The following is a 14792-nucleotide window of genomic DNA, read 5'->3' as shown; positions in this document are numbered from 1 at the left end:
TAATGTAGCATTAGATATTTTACTTCAAATTTCTAAAACTTTTGTTAAACATAGATATGATGCAAATTTAAGCGACATTGTTTTAAAAATGGAAACAAAATACCAGAAATATGGGTTAGATATTCCATTCTTTTGTGGATTATGTCTTATTGTAGATCCTAGGTTTAAATTACACATATTTAAATGTATGGTTACTGAGATAGGCCATCATTTAGATCATGACTATAGTTCTTGTTTGATAGACTTTGACAGAAAATTGGAAAGCCTTTTTGTATTTATATCAAACTAAGTAAAATGAACATCTAGCGATAGCAGAGATGACCAGGACCCTAATGAAGACATTTATCAACAAGAATCGAGCATGTGGACGTATATAGAACATTGTTAAAGTAGCAGCTCCAGCTCGTACAAACATGGACAAAATGAGCTACATTGGTGCCTACAAATGGACATGTCCTACATGAAGAAGGAGAAACGTGAGATGGATTTACTGAGATGGTGGAGCCAAAATGCAAGTCAATTCCCCATTGTAGCCGAAATGGCACGTGACATTTTAGCTGTGTCAATTTTGACAATTGCATCCGAGTCAACATTCTCAATTAGTGGCCACATTGTTGAAGACAGAAGATGCTCTTTAACCAATGAGATGATTGAAGTCATAATATATTTATTGGATTGGACTCATGCAGATAGAAGACTACAACAGCACCTTGAAGATCCCAAACTACTCGACCTCTTCAGAAACACAGATTTGGACGATGTAAATTAATTTAATAAAAAAAATTTTATTTAATTGCTTATTTGTGAAGTGTGATTGTGTGAATATTATATTTATGTTAAAATTAAATTATCTTTTTAAAGTTTAAATTAAAAACACCCACCTTAAATTTATAACCAATTAACCATTCATTTATATTTATTTACTAACTAATTAAAAAATTTACAAATCACCTCCTAAAAAAATTACATAGACCCCCTACATAATTTTTGATTTAGAAATATATAAAAAATTAAGGGGGCATTGGTTATTTTCCAATTAAGGGGGTATTGGTAATTTTTGAAACCCATAGGACTGGTCCGACTGGTCTGGGCCTTGATATTTCTTATAGACATGGGACCAATCCCAGACCCATGAGAAATAGACCTTCAAGACCCAGTCCCAGGCTTGAGGGGGACTGGGCCTTACCCAGGTCTAAAAAGTAACAAAGTGAGTGTTGTTAACATTTTTAATTGAAGTATTTGTGCGTCAAGTGAATTATGTTTTAGACCACTTAGCAAAATTTTCACGATAATTAAAATTTTGTTTTGTTTTTTTTTTTTTTGTTTTTTTTTTGTAGTGAAGTAAACACTTCTCCCCCTATTTGTTTAACTTTTCCAACCCTATTATATTCTACTATTTTATCCTAAAAAATAAAAAACGCGTCTGTTTTATCATTGTTCTAAATTTAATCATATTCTATTCAACTCAAAACATTTAACAATTACATTTCTCAATAAAATTTTATATATTAACAAAAACACCCCAACCCACCCAAGTAACAGTCACTCACCAACAACCACTGCCAGTCACCGACGTCGAAATGATGCACGATCGGTCGGATTTAGCTTATCGTGCGCCGATCTTTCCATTTCTGGCCAGATTTGATCGTTGATGATGACCATATCTTTGGCCATGGATCTAGCCGGAAACAGACCGGTGCACGACTAACTAGATATAACCGGTCGTGCGCCATTTCGAGGACTTTCAATCACCATCCAGCGATGGTGGCCGACTGTCGATAATCAGTTGTGTGAGTGGGGTTGTTTTTGTTAATTTATAAAATTTTATTGTGAAGAGTGTTTAGCTAAATTAACAAATGTAGGGGGTTAAAATAATCTAAATATTTTCATAAAATGTTTTTAAAAAAAATGTATTAAACACATTCTCAGAATTCCATCTTATTTGTTTAAATCTTATCATATCCTATTTAAAATAAAATATTATTAAAAAAAAGTGTATCAAATAAAGCCTTTTATTTTGTATTTGCATCGTTTTTACTTAATGAAGCTTTAACGTATCAATAAGCCAAAAGAAGTTCGAAATAAGAAAAGGAAGAGAGGCGAAGAAATACGTTACTAATATCCGCTGAGCTCATTATAATATTGTTGTTACCGTTTGTAGTAATAATGGAGGTGTATCATGTATGTGCTACAAATTTACTCCAAGGCAGTGCAAATTATTCCGAGCCACCTGATTTGCACATCAGTGATAAGGGTGGTCCCAACAACAACAATGATGACATTCTAACAATAGTAACAGTGCCAATGGTAGGGCAATACAATAAATTTATTTTTAATATTTTAATTTAATAGTTATTAAATTACAAATAATTAAAATAAATTATTTTAGGGGTAAAATGGGAAAAAAATTCAACGCAATGACAAAATGGTAAATATTGACTAATAATTAGCATTAGAATGGCCATTCATCCCAAATTTGGGACGAATGACATTTCACCATTTTAATTTGCAATGCCATTCTTTTGCGAAATCAGTGAAGGAAACAATGGAAAACCTATTCCTTCACCTTCCATAAGTAAACGTGCCCTTAGACTTCGGTCATCAAAGGCTCAATTATCATATTTAACCTATTGAACCTAATTAAAAGAGATATTGTCCATTAGGGTACAAAATTTTAGAACTTAAGTAATGAGAGGATAGAAGTTACAAATCATTCAATTGAGAGATATCTAACGGTTATTTAGAGTTAACTTTAACGAAAAATGGCAAAATGACTAAAATGGCCTTAATTTTGTTTTCTTTCTTTTTTAAACTAATTTAATTCTTAATCTAAATTAAAAAAAAAAATTAAAAGACTGAAAATGGACCAAATTATTTTTTCAAGAAAATAAAAAATAAATAAACTAAAAACTAAAAACTAAAAAAAATAAAAATAAAAATTTCTATTCTATTTTATAATATCCCTAATTAAAGCTAGTGATTTTTACTCCGCACCTTTTTTCATTAGTAGCTCCCTTTTTTTTTTTTTTTTACAAGTTTAATCTCAAATAAAATTACTATAAAGGACACCATAATTTCTAAGCACCCTTCTACTTTGTTTTTTTATTTTTCTTTTTTTTAATAACATTTAAAACTCATAATTTATACTTTTAAATTGCTTTAAAAAAATCACTTTTTACTTCTCCAACGTATTTATTTATTTATTTATTTTTGTTAAATCCAAATATAATTTTTCATATCCTCATCTTTATTTTTTCCATATTTCAGTGATTGCAAACTTAGACAAAATAAAATAGGAGATAATCTAAGAGATAGGGGTAAAGAAAAAACCTATTTAAGTCTTAAAAGGATAATTTTGGTATTAAATAGAGTTTAAAAAGAGAATTTAAAATATACATAGGATGTACTTAATAATGGGGCTACTGATGAATTACACGGGAAAGTTAAATTAACTTCCTTTAATTAAAATTTAAAACCACCCCTAGAACTTTCTAAGTCCATTTACATGTAGGCACATGTCAGGAGCCCGTAAATTAGGCCCATTACCCATTTGATAAGAATCTCAGGTGACGATTACCTCAAGCCCAATTTTTTGTCATCTAGCCCAATTTTGGTAAAGAAATAAAATAAAATATTAAAATATNCAAGCTGTGTTTAAGATTAAGCCTCGTCCCATGAAACTTTGCTCTGATACCATGTTAAACAATCCAAAGAAATAATAAAAAAAGGAGGCTAGGGTTTCATTGATACTGCACAATTCAATTGAATACAAAAAGTATGATTTAACCTAAATACAAAGATATATATATAGGCTAAACAAAGGAAATAATGAAAAGACAAATCTACCATTAATAAACAATAAAACAAAATAACTCACATTTCTTAACAAAAGCTAGTGATTTTTACTCCCCACTTTTTTCATTAGTAGCTCCCTTTTTTTTTTTACAAGTTTAATCTTAAATAAAATTACTATAAAGGACACCATAATTTCTAAGCACCCTTCTACTTTGTTTTTTATTTTCCTTTTTTTTAATAACATTTAAAACTCATAATTTATACTTTTAAATTGCTTTTAAAAAAAATCACTTTTTACTTCTCCAACATATTTAATTTTTTTTTTTTTTGGTTAAATCCAAATATAATTTTTCATATCCTCATCTTTCTTTTTTCCATATTTCAGTGATTGCAAACTTAGACAAAATAAAATAGGAGATAATCTAAGAGATAGGGGTAAAGAAAAAACCTATTTAAGTCTAAAAGGATAATTTTGGTATTAAACAGAGTTTAAAAAGAGAATTTAAAATAGAGTAATACTACACTTACAAAATTTTTTTACAAAGATCTCCATACAAAGTAACGTGACAAAAAATGAATGGAAGAATGAATTTAATGAGTTTGACTTTTTGTTTTAGTCTTTTATTTATTTTTTGTTACCTCATTTTGTTTAAAAATTTTTATAAAATTTTTTTGTAAGTATAATATTATTATTTAAAATATTCACAGGATGTACTTAATAATGGGGCTACTGATGAATTACACGGGAAAGTTAAATTAACTTCCTTTAATTATAATTTAAAACCACCCCTAGAACTTTCTAAGTCCATTTAGATGTAGGCACATGTCAGCAGCCCGTAAATTAGGCCCATTACCCATTTGATAAGAATCTCAGGTGAAGATTACCTCAAGCCCAATTTTTTGTCATCTAGCCCAATTTTGGTAAAGAAATAAAATAAAATATTAAAAGTTAGATTTTGATAATTAATTTGGAATTGAAAGAAAACAGGCCACATAGCCCACCGTCCAGTTGACCAGTGTTAAGTGAAGTATAATTTATTTCAACAAATTAGATTGAATTTTGTTGAACATACATGTATATGCTTAGAAGTTCCAATCTGGTGTAAGTCTTTAGAAATCATTTTTAGTAACATCAAATTTGGTATACGGTCAAAGTAATCAAACAATATTCTTATTATACAAAAATCAAAGTCATAATATTACAATAATAATCATATTTCATTGCACAAAACAAAACAAAACTGAACTGATCACCCACATTGACTATAGTACCAACGGTCAAGACCAATTGCAGGTATACTCCTAATTTCATCAGATAAAATCTTGGTCTAAGTCAATTACTTAAAATCAAATTATGTGATAATCAATTGGGAACCGCAGAGGATTATGTTGAGGCGTGCGTGAAGTCACTTTCCTTCATCGTGTCGCAAAGACACGTGTTTAATTGTGATTGTTGAGACTATGGAATAACAACAGGATACATACAGCAGTTGTTTTGGGTCCACACGAACAATAGCCGGGCCCGCCACTCTTTAGTCTCTCTCCAGATCTAAAGCAAGCTCACAAAAACATTAAATAATTTAAAAAACTAACCACTCTTTCAATTGATTTATAAAAATAACCACCACTGTATATTATACCAATTATCCTTAAAAAAAAAAAAAAAAAAAAAAAAAACTTGTAAGGCATCCCGATTTTGTAATTGGTAATAAATTTATTAATTCTACATAATTATATAAGTTTTCATATCCATTTCATTACAAAAAAAAATAAATTTGGCAAGCTTTTTAATTAGTTTGAAAGTTTAAGTCATAATTTTGTTTTTAAGTTAAATAATAATAATTTTTTAATATATAATTAAATAACAAAAATCTTTCTAAAATTTTTAAATAATAAAATCTTTCACAGTCATAGATCAAAATATAACCACACAAAAGACAACTTCTGCCGGAGCTGTATTTCTAGCTTTCTCCTTTTGAGCAAACACGAAGAGGAGTGAAGGACGGAGACATACAACAAAAATCTTGTAAATATTAATTACACAATTCTATGCAGACGAAGAAATGGGGTTGCAAGTACCAAAGAATGGATGGTCATGGAAATGGTGAAGGTATAGCATTATCTAACACTCAAGATCAAGAACAAGAGGTGGCTTTTATTAATAATGGTGGCACAAAAAAATATGTTACAGCCTGTGCTATTTTTGCTTCTCTCAATTCTGTGCTCCTTGTTAGTCTTTCTCCTCTCTATTTAATATTAAATAATATTACAATTATAAAGAAATTTTACGAAAATCTTAATACAAAATGATGTAACAAAAAATAAATAAAAGAGTAAATTTAATGAGTTTGACTTTTTGTTTTACTCTTTCATTCATTTTTTGTTACTTCACTTTATATAAAAATCTTTGTAATTTTTTTTTGTAATTATAGTATTATTATTTAATATCAACCCAAATAATTGTATACAAGGCAGACTCGGGTGATTATGGAATATTTATGCTAGCAAATGGTTGGCAATTCTGCCTTTTGTTTTGGTGTAATTGTGCTTTATGAACCTACATTTTTCCTGAAAATTTTAGATTAATGTTTAAAGGTGCATGGCTTTCCACTAAATCTTCTTCAAAATCTAAAAATCAGCTTGCAATGCTTAGTCCTCATTGCTTATTGACAGTTCGAAATCGCTGCATTGCTTCTGTTTTCACTTTTGAGAAATAGTGTTTTTGGTGCAATTGTAAGGGGAAAAATGATAGTTAATTACTGTGTTAAGTTCTATAAGATAATGTTAAAATCGAAATTTACATCCTAGCTTTGTTGCTGTCATGTTGGCTGAATTTTTTGTGTGTGGTTCAAATTTATTTACAGCGTGTCCTAATCACTCAGCAGATGTGGGTGTAATGTCTGGAGCAATTATATTTATGAAGGAAGATCTAAAGATAAGTGAGGTGCAACGAGAAGTTCTTGTTGGAATTTTGAGTATAATTTCACTTTTGGGTAGTTTGGCCGGGGGCAAAACATCAGATGTCCTTGGTAGGAAATGGACAATAGCCCTTGCAGCCATTGTCTTTCAGAGTCAGGTGCAGCTATAATGGCTCTTGCCCCTTCTTTTACAGTACTAATAATAGGCAGGGTCTTGGCTGGTGTGGGGACAGGATTTGGGGTGATGATCGCGCCTGTATACATAGCTGAGATCTCGCCCTCCGTTGCTAGAGGATCACTCACCTCCTTTCTTGAGATCTTTATAAATTTTGGAATTTTACTCGGATATATCTCGAATTTTGCTTTTTCTGTACTACCAGTACATATAAACTGGAGGATCATGCTTGGTGCGGGGATCCTTCCTTCAAACTTTATGGGATGTGCCCTGTTTGTGATCCCTGAATCCCCAAGGTGGTTGGTGATGCAGCAAAGGGTTGATGAAGCAAGAGTAGTGCTTTCAAAGACAAATGAAAGCGAAAGAGAAGTGGAGGAGAGATTGGCTGAAATGCAACAAGCTGCTGGATTGCTAACGCAGAGAATTACGAAGGGAAAGCTGTGTGGCAGGAAATGATAAATCCTACTCCTGCAGTTAAAAGAATGTTGATTACAGGTAGTGGAATCCAATGCTTCCAACAGATTACAGGTATTGATGCGACTGTGTATTACAGCCCCACCATCTTTAAAAATGCTGGGATTAAGATCGATTATGAGGTTCTCGCTGCAACTGTTGCTGTTGGGTTTACCAAAACTGTGTTCATCTTAATAGCTATAATTCTTATTGACAAAGTGGGTAGAAAACCTTTGCTTTATGTAAGCACAATTGGAATGACAATTTGCTTACTTGGCCTAAGCCTTTCTCTGATATTTATGGGGAAAGGACAACTTGGGATTGGATTGGCGATTCTATCAGTTTGTGGCAATGTAGCTTTCTTCTCTGTCGGAATTGGTCCGATTTGTTGGGTATTATCATCTGAAATTTTCTCTCTAAAGGCAGCGAGCTCAGGCTTTCGCTCTGGGAGCAGTGGGGAGCAGGGTCAGTAGTGGTGTGATTGCTATGTCTTTCCTCTCCCTGTGCCAAGCAATTACAGTGGGTGGAACCTTCTTTATCTTTTCACTGACTTCAGCTCTGTCTGTTGCTTTTGTCTATACATGTGTCCCAGAAACAAAAGGGAAATCTTTGGAGCAAATTGAAATGCTCTTTCAAAATGAGAGTGAATGGCAAGGAGGTGAAGTGGAATTAGGAGATATAGAGCGTCTAGTGCAGAGACAATAGTGAGTGGTACTCTTTGTCACCAAACAACAATACTTACTGTAGGAGACTAGGAGTATTAGGAGTATTAGTTATTTGCCTCTATTGTGAAGCCTACAAGAAACCGCATTACAAACTATTCTTTTCTAAATCGTTGTTGCCATCACTATAGTCATACAATTACAGAACCATGAATAAAATTTCATCATCATGAATTTCAGTGTGTTCGAACATATTTGGAGCTTAATAGTTCATTAAACATTTTCTTCCCTATTATGATTCTTTTACTTTTGAAGCCTCGTGGAGATAGCAATTTGTATGTGTACATTAGAACTTGCATATGGAAAAGCTTCTTTTGATTGTAGAAATAATAGGGTTTCTAGTTTACTAGAGATGAGCATTCACCTGGTGGGCTTAAAAGTTTTCTCCATGTATGGCCAGATGCTGGCAGCCAAGTACTATTACGAAGCATTCAAGATTACTTTGTAAACTGTGTAAATTCATGATGAATTTACTGAAGTGTTGTGAGTTGTGACAACGTGGATAACCTTATCAACCTTTAGAAATTATTCAACGAATATTGTATTTCTTTTAGGAGAATTAAATACTTCTTAAAGAACAAGTAATGTTACACACACTGTATGTTGCTTAAATCTTGTAACAAAATCACAAGATTGGTTATGATATGTTGGATCTTATTATGTGCTCTACTATCCAAATTAATCTAGACGATCGGAGGTGTTCAAACCAGTTTACGTGTACCTTAACTAATTCTTCGGGATTTTAGACTTACCGATCGGGTAAAAGCTCTAATAACTATCCTTATTAACACTCGAGGAGAATCTATGAGCTTTCATATGGCCAGTAATATAATATGTCATTCAAATATGACATAAATATTAAAAGATGATCTATAATTTTATACTCACTCAATTTAGATAAATAAATAGGAAAAACAGATATTACTAATATTGATACATAAAACATTTAAGAAATGCCACCCGGCTTTTATATTACTAAAATAAAAAAATAAAAAAATTAGCATTCTATACAATTTTGGGAACAATCGGGATTTTTGGTGGGCTTGAGCCTTTATTTTTTAAACGAATAATAATTTGGGTACTAACAGATTTTACTAACGAGTGTACTAACCTTTGTTAAAATCATACATAGTACCCGTACTATGCATATGGTACTCATACTATGCTTTAAGTTAATACATTGGTTAGTAAAATCCGTTAGTACCCGTAGCATTACTCTTTTTAAACATACGTTGGACAAGCCTAGTCCGACCTGGAGTATTTTGGTCACTAGGTTCAGAAGAATAATAACACTCTTAAACTTGAAAGGGGGTGTTTGGATCATATAATGTTTTATTATAGAGGATGTTATATTAAAGGAAAAATATATCACTTTAAATATTACTAAAAATGTTTAGAAAATGTGTTTGGTTGGTTCGAATAAATTGGTGAATAATATGTTTGGTTGGGAGGATAAATGAGTGGGTATGTTATATAAATCACTAAATTGCCCTCATTTTTAAATATTAATATAATATTATTTTTATTATAATTTTTTGAATTACTTTTAACCCCCTACATTTGCAATTTTGCTAAAACACCCCAGCCATATAAAACTTTAATTTATATCAAAATCACCCCCATCTACCCCAAGCCACTGTCTGCACCCAGCCACCACTGTTGGCTGCTGCCGGCAGTCAACGGAATGGTGCACGACTGACCGTATATGGCCGGCCGTGTGCTAAAAAAGCCATTTTCGACCATGGATTATAATTCTATGGTCGTTTCATGGCCATATCTATGGCCATTTCACGACCAAGGATCTGGCCTTTTCATGGCCACATCTTTGGCCGTGAAACGGCCACAGAAAAGCCAGATCTGGTTGTTTCTGACCATGAATCTGTGATCCATGGTCGGAAAAGGCCTTATTAGCCCATGACCAGTTAGATCCCGTCGGTCGTGCATCATTACGACGATTGATGTCGAGGGTGGTCTTGGGTGGTTGGGGGTATTTTGTTAACTTTTAAACTTTTTTTGGCTGGGGTGTTTTAGTTAATTTCTTAAATATAGGGGGGCTAGGTAATTATTATTTGGTAGACATTTGAGGGCAATTGTGTCCAAAATTGTATTTAATTAAGGGCAAAGTAGGTAAAAAAATAAGATTACCCGGTAATATTTTAATCCCGAGGGGAGGGTATTTGATTACCCTCAACATTACCAACAGTAAACACTATTTGCAATAAAAAATTCTCGTAATATTTTATTATTTGCAAACTAAACACCAGAATCTTGCAAAATAAACGAAGATTACTCTCGTTATCTTATATGCCTCCTATCCAAATGTACCCAAAGGGAAATTATTTTTAGCTTTATTAGTACCTCCACTTTTTATTTTTTTTAAAATTTTTTTTTTATTTTTTTTTTATGTTTTTTATTTTTTTTTTAGTTTGACAACTTTAGCATTAATAAAAATTGTTCTATTTTATATTTTTGTTTTAATCTTTAACCTAAACCTAAATTTTCATAATAATTTAACTTTTTAATTTATTTCAATTATTTGTTTGATGAAAATATATTAGAGAAAGTTATCACACATTGGAATGAATATGAAGATGAAAAAGTAAGTTTTAAATTTAGAATTGTGAAAGAGGGGTTTAAACAATAATATAATTAAGCTTAGAGGGCTATTTCAATATTAAATAGGGTTTAAAATATATATATTTTTCTAAAATATGAAATAGGTATGTTCAGTAAAGGGAGATATTGAGAAATTAGATGGGGGCTAAAAATCACTTCCTAAGCTAAAATGAGTTTTATAATGTGTTTGAGGTTGCTGTAGTTTAAAAAATAATCAATTAAGTTTTAAGTTACAATAATAAAAGTATTTTTGGTAAACAACTTTTAAAACTAATTAAGTTTGATGCTGATTATAAAACAATAAGATTTATAAAAGGATTCTAAAAGCTACCTAGGTAGTTTTTCAAAATCAGATTATTTACAAAGTTGATTTTGTATATTTAAATGACATATATACCCATGTATTACTGTTTTATTTACAAAGAATTTAAATAAAAAATTAATTTTTAAAATATATAATTTATTTTTTTTATGAAATAAATCAAATTGAATTGATAGGTGGTTATTGATATTGGTGGTGGCCAAATTCCAACGATCTCTAGTGATGCGTGTCATTCATCACTGCCTATCCTATCTGGCATGAGCCGATCAATCAAAATCCGATGAAATCACCAGATTCCTACTTGTTATTTTGCCACAAAAGGCGACTAAGTGTTTCGCTGCCTTTTGTAGACGGTTGTGATGTTAACGCTCCATTGTTTACTGGTGTTGACGCTTGACCAATGGTTGACCACCGTTGGACAGATCCAATTTTTTTTTAACTATAAATTAATTAATAATTCAGTTAACATAAATTTTTATTATGTTTTAAAATATTTATTATATACTTAAGAAAATAAAATTTAGAATTATAAAAATATTTTAAGAAATAAAATGTGTGTTTTGGTCATTATATATACACTAACAATTTCAAAATCTAATTTGCCAAACATACAATCATAGAATTTTGGAAATCACATTAATTATAAAAGTAGCATTCACCAAACATATTCTGAATTATTTTTAAAACTGATTATTTCCAAAATTGATTAAACCTAAGAAAAATGCTATCCTTATAAGTTACAAAGAATTATACAAAGAAGGCTACAAAGTGAACAAAAATCAAAGAAAAAACGGAAAAAGAGAAAGAGAGAAAGAGAGAAATCATGAAGATCAAAGGTAGGGGTTGTCTTTGTATGCCCTCTTTGTACTTATCTTTGTAAGATTATCAATTCTCTAAACCTAAAACTACAACAATCCCAAATTAACCTTTAATTTGACAGATGATAGCCCACGGACCGATCCTTGTTAAGGCCCACATAAACTCACCTCTCAATTTTATTTTCAATCAAATGTAAATAAATCAAATAATATATGAAATTACGTATTACCTTGATCAAGTTTTTCACTGTCAACTGTGAGTTATTTTTAATGGATGATAATATCCCTTTTTTAAAACCATTGAAGCCAAAAATTAAAATACAATTTTGCCCTTCCATATATCGACAATGCTTTGGTGGCGTCTTAAAATGAAACGCATGGGTTAATTAAAAATGCAATAGATTCACCTGCCTGCTACTTTCCAGAACAGTAGGGGTTGATTAATTATGTCCCTTTGATTTATGGTTAAAAGCCGCCTGCGTACGTAGCAATAGGACTTGTTAGCATTATGAGATATCATCATATCTTTTATATAATTTGAAAATACTAGGTATTATTAAATTTATTATGTTTACTACATTAGCATTATAAATGCAATATCACTTCTAACCAATACTAATAAAAAAATGAAAGAGATATGATATCTTCACCCTCTAAGGTTTTCCATTTGTCCCATTGTTATAGTGTAATTTTTTTTTTTTTTAATAACCAAAGTGTTCGGCCCGATTTGCACACCTCAATAAATCATCAAGTTTATTGAATAACCTATAAAATTAACGAAGGGAGCAAACCTTATTGTATAGTTTTTGAATATCAAACACATCCATTTCTTCTCCTTGTTATTTTCTTTCAATAAGAAATTATCAATCATATATAAAATTCAAATAAATAGAGAAAAATTGACTATCACAATCGAACTGATCATGATCATTGCATTACAAATCGTGTTACTCTTGACAGAATACATATAAATTCAAGACGTATTAAACTTGGAAATGATGAATACGCTGGCTGAAGTTGAATTTTTCACCGCACGAGAAAGAAATCACTACCATGGTTAACGTACTCAAGTCTAACACGCCATTTATTTTTGTCCTCAATTCACAAATGTTGATTTATCAGACTTATTGATTACGTCCTGGTCCTGGAAAAGATAATCTGGATATTTTTCTCTGCTCTCTGTGAGAACCAAAAGTCTTAATTATCAGTTTGCTTTTTCTCTACTCTCTCTGAGAACCAAAAGTCTTAATTATCAGTTTGCTATCAGAATATTATCTTTTCCAGGACGTAATCAATGTTATTTTAGGCGATATGCAAGTCGTTTAAACTTGTTGATCATGACGAATGTTAGATGAAAGACGACTCAAGGTTTATCTAACTTATTCAAACTGATAAAATAATAAGCCTCAATGTCTTAATAAGTTAGCTATAGTAATGGATCTGGCCAACAGTCAATAACAACATTAAAGTCAACAATTTGGCCATCACATGATTTTTCTATCAAAAAATGCTGCGAGTATATTTGACGAGAAATCTCCTTAACTTATTTAATTTATCTTTAATTTAAAGTTTTATCTAATTATTTTAAAATCTTGCAGTTTATATATACCTATATATGTATATGACAATTTGTATAAAAAAGTTAGCACATGAAATATTATTATTTTTTGTGTTAAATATTGAAGCCTGCGACGTCGTTTAAGCGAAGCAAAAACGCTGTCGTTTTTTGCCTATTAGTCCAAGTCAATCACAGCCATCAAATTAAAGAGAATTCCACGGCTCCAGTTCAATTAGAAGTCAACAATATAAAAGGGAACTTTTTCATGCATTTAGAAGTCAGATCGTGTATTAGGGTTTCTCTCTTTTTTCTCTGTAAATGCATTTTGTAACCTAGGTTAGGGTTTGATATTCATTCTGGTTCTTCTCTGTGTGAATCGTTCTAGAGGCTTATTTTGAGGGCAGGGTATTCCTTAAAGGGTATAGAGTACTCTAGTGGTTGTTGAGATTTGCGGGATAAAGAGAAGTGAATGAGTGTGTGAATGTGTTGTTGACAATGAAGGAGATTTGTCTGTAATCTGTAATCTTTGAAGTGATTAATCCTAGTGTAGCGAGCTCTATATTCTGGAGCTCAACGTGGATGTAACTTGTTCTATATTGAACAAGCAAACCACAGTAGATTGTGTGTTGTGTGTTTTCTGTTCTTGTGTTTGTTTTGATCTGAGATTGATTTGGTGGTTTGAGTAATTAGGATTGATTTACAACAGTGGTATCAGAGCCTTCACTCTAGGGTTTAGAAATTCTTGAAATCAAGTCAATTGGGCAAAGTTACAAAATTAGGGTTTTGTCAAAATTGGGGATTTTCGATTTAGGGAATTTCTTGATCTATAGGGTTATAAATCTTGAATCCTTAGGCAAGAATCTTAAACACCAGAGGTCGTTTTCTGTCTCAAAAGGTTAAACCAAGAAAACTAGTCAAGATCGAGGAATAGAACAGTAGGGTCTGTTGCTGGACAGAATGATGAACACTACCACGCGTGTAGAGATATCCCAGTATGATGGGAAGATGGATTTTAATACATGGAAGAAGAAGATGAAGGCACTGTTATCCCACAATAAGGTAGGAATAGCACTAAAAAAAGATGCAACCAAGTGGTCTGAGGAAAAGGTGAAAAAGAAAGCAGAGATAGACGAAGAAGCATACAATCTGATAATCATGAATTTATCAGATAATGTACTGCGAAAGGTGGATGGCCTGGACACACCGCTCGAGCTCTGGGGTAAACTCGAAACTCTGTATGCATTAAGATCTGCTCCTAATTTAGCATTCTTAAAAGGTGCCCTGTTTTCTTACAAAATGGATGTTTCTAAGTCATTAGAAGAAAACTTAGATGAATTTCTTAAAATGACACTAGTGCTAAAAGGAACTGATCAAGAATTAGGGGATTTGAGTCTTGCAATGATTTTATTAAATTC

The 14792-nt window shown here is 31.5% G+C and overlaps 1 pseudogene; it reads left to right on the top strand.

Annotated features, from left to right (window-relative positions):
* The first annotated feature begins 5880 nt into the window (after positions 1 to 5880).
* On the top strand, positions 5881 to 8046 carry LOC116117922 (annotated as a pseudogene).
* The last annotated feature ends 6746 nt before the right edge of the window (positions 8047 to 14792 follow it).

This window comes from Pistacia vera, unplaced genomic scaffold (genome assembly GCF_008641045.1).
Source record: "Pistacia vera cultivar Batoury unplaced genomic scaffold, PisVer_v2 Contig124, whole genome shotgun sequence".
Classification (NCBI taxonomy): domain Eukaryota; kingdom Viridiplantae; phylum Streptophyta; class Magnoliopsida; order Sapindales; family Anacardiaceae; genus Pistacia; species Pistacia vera.
The sequence above is the reverse complement of the archived record's forward strand: the minus strand, read 5'-3'. Positions and strand labels throughout refer to the sequence as shown.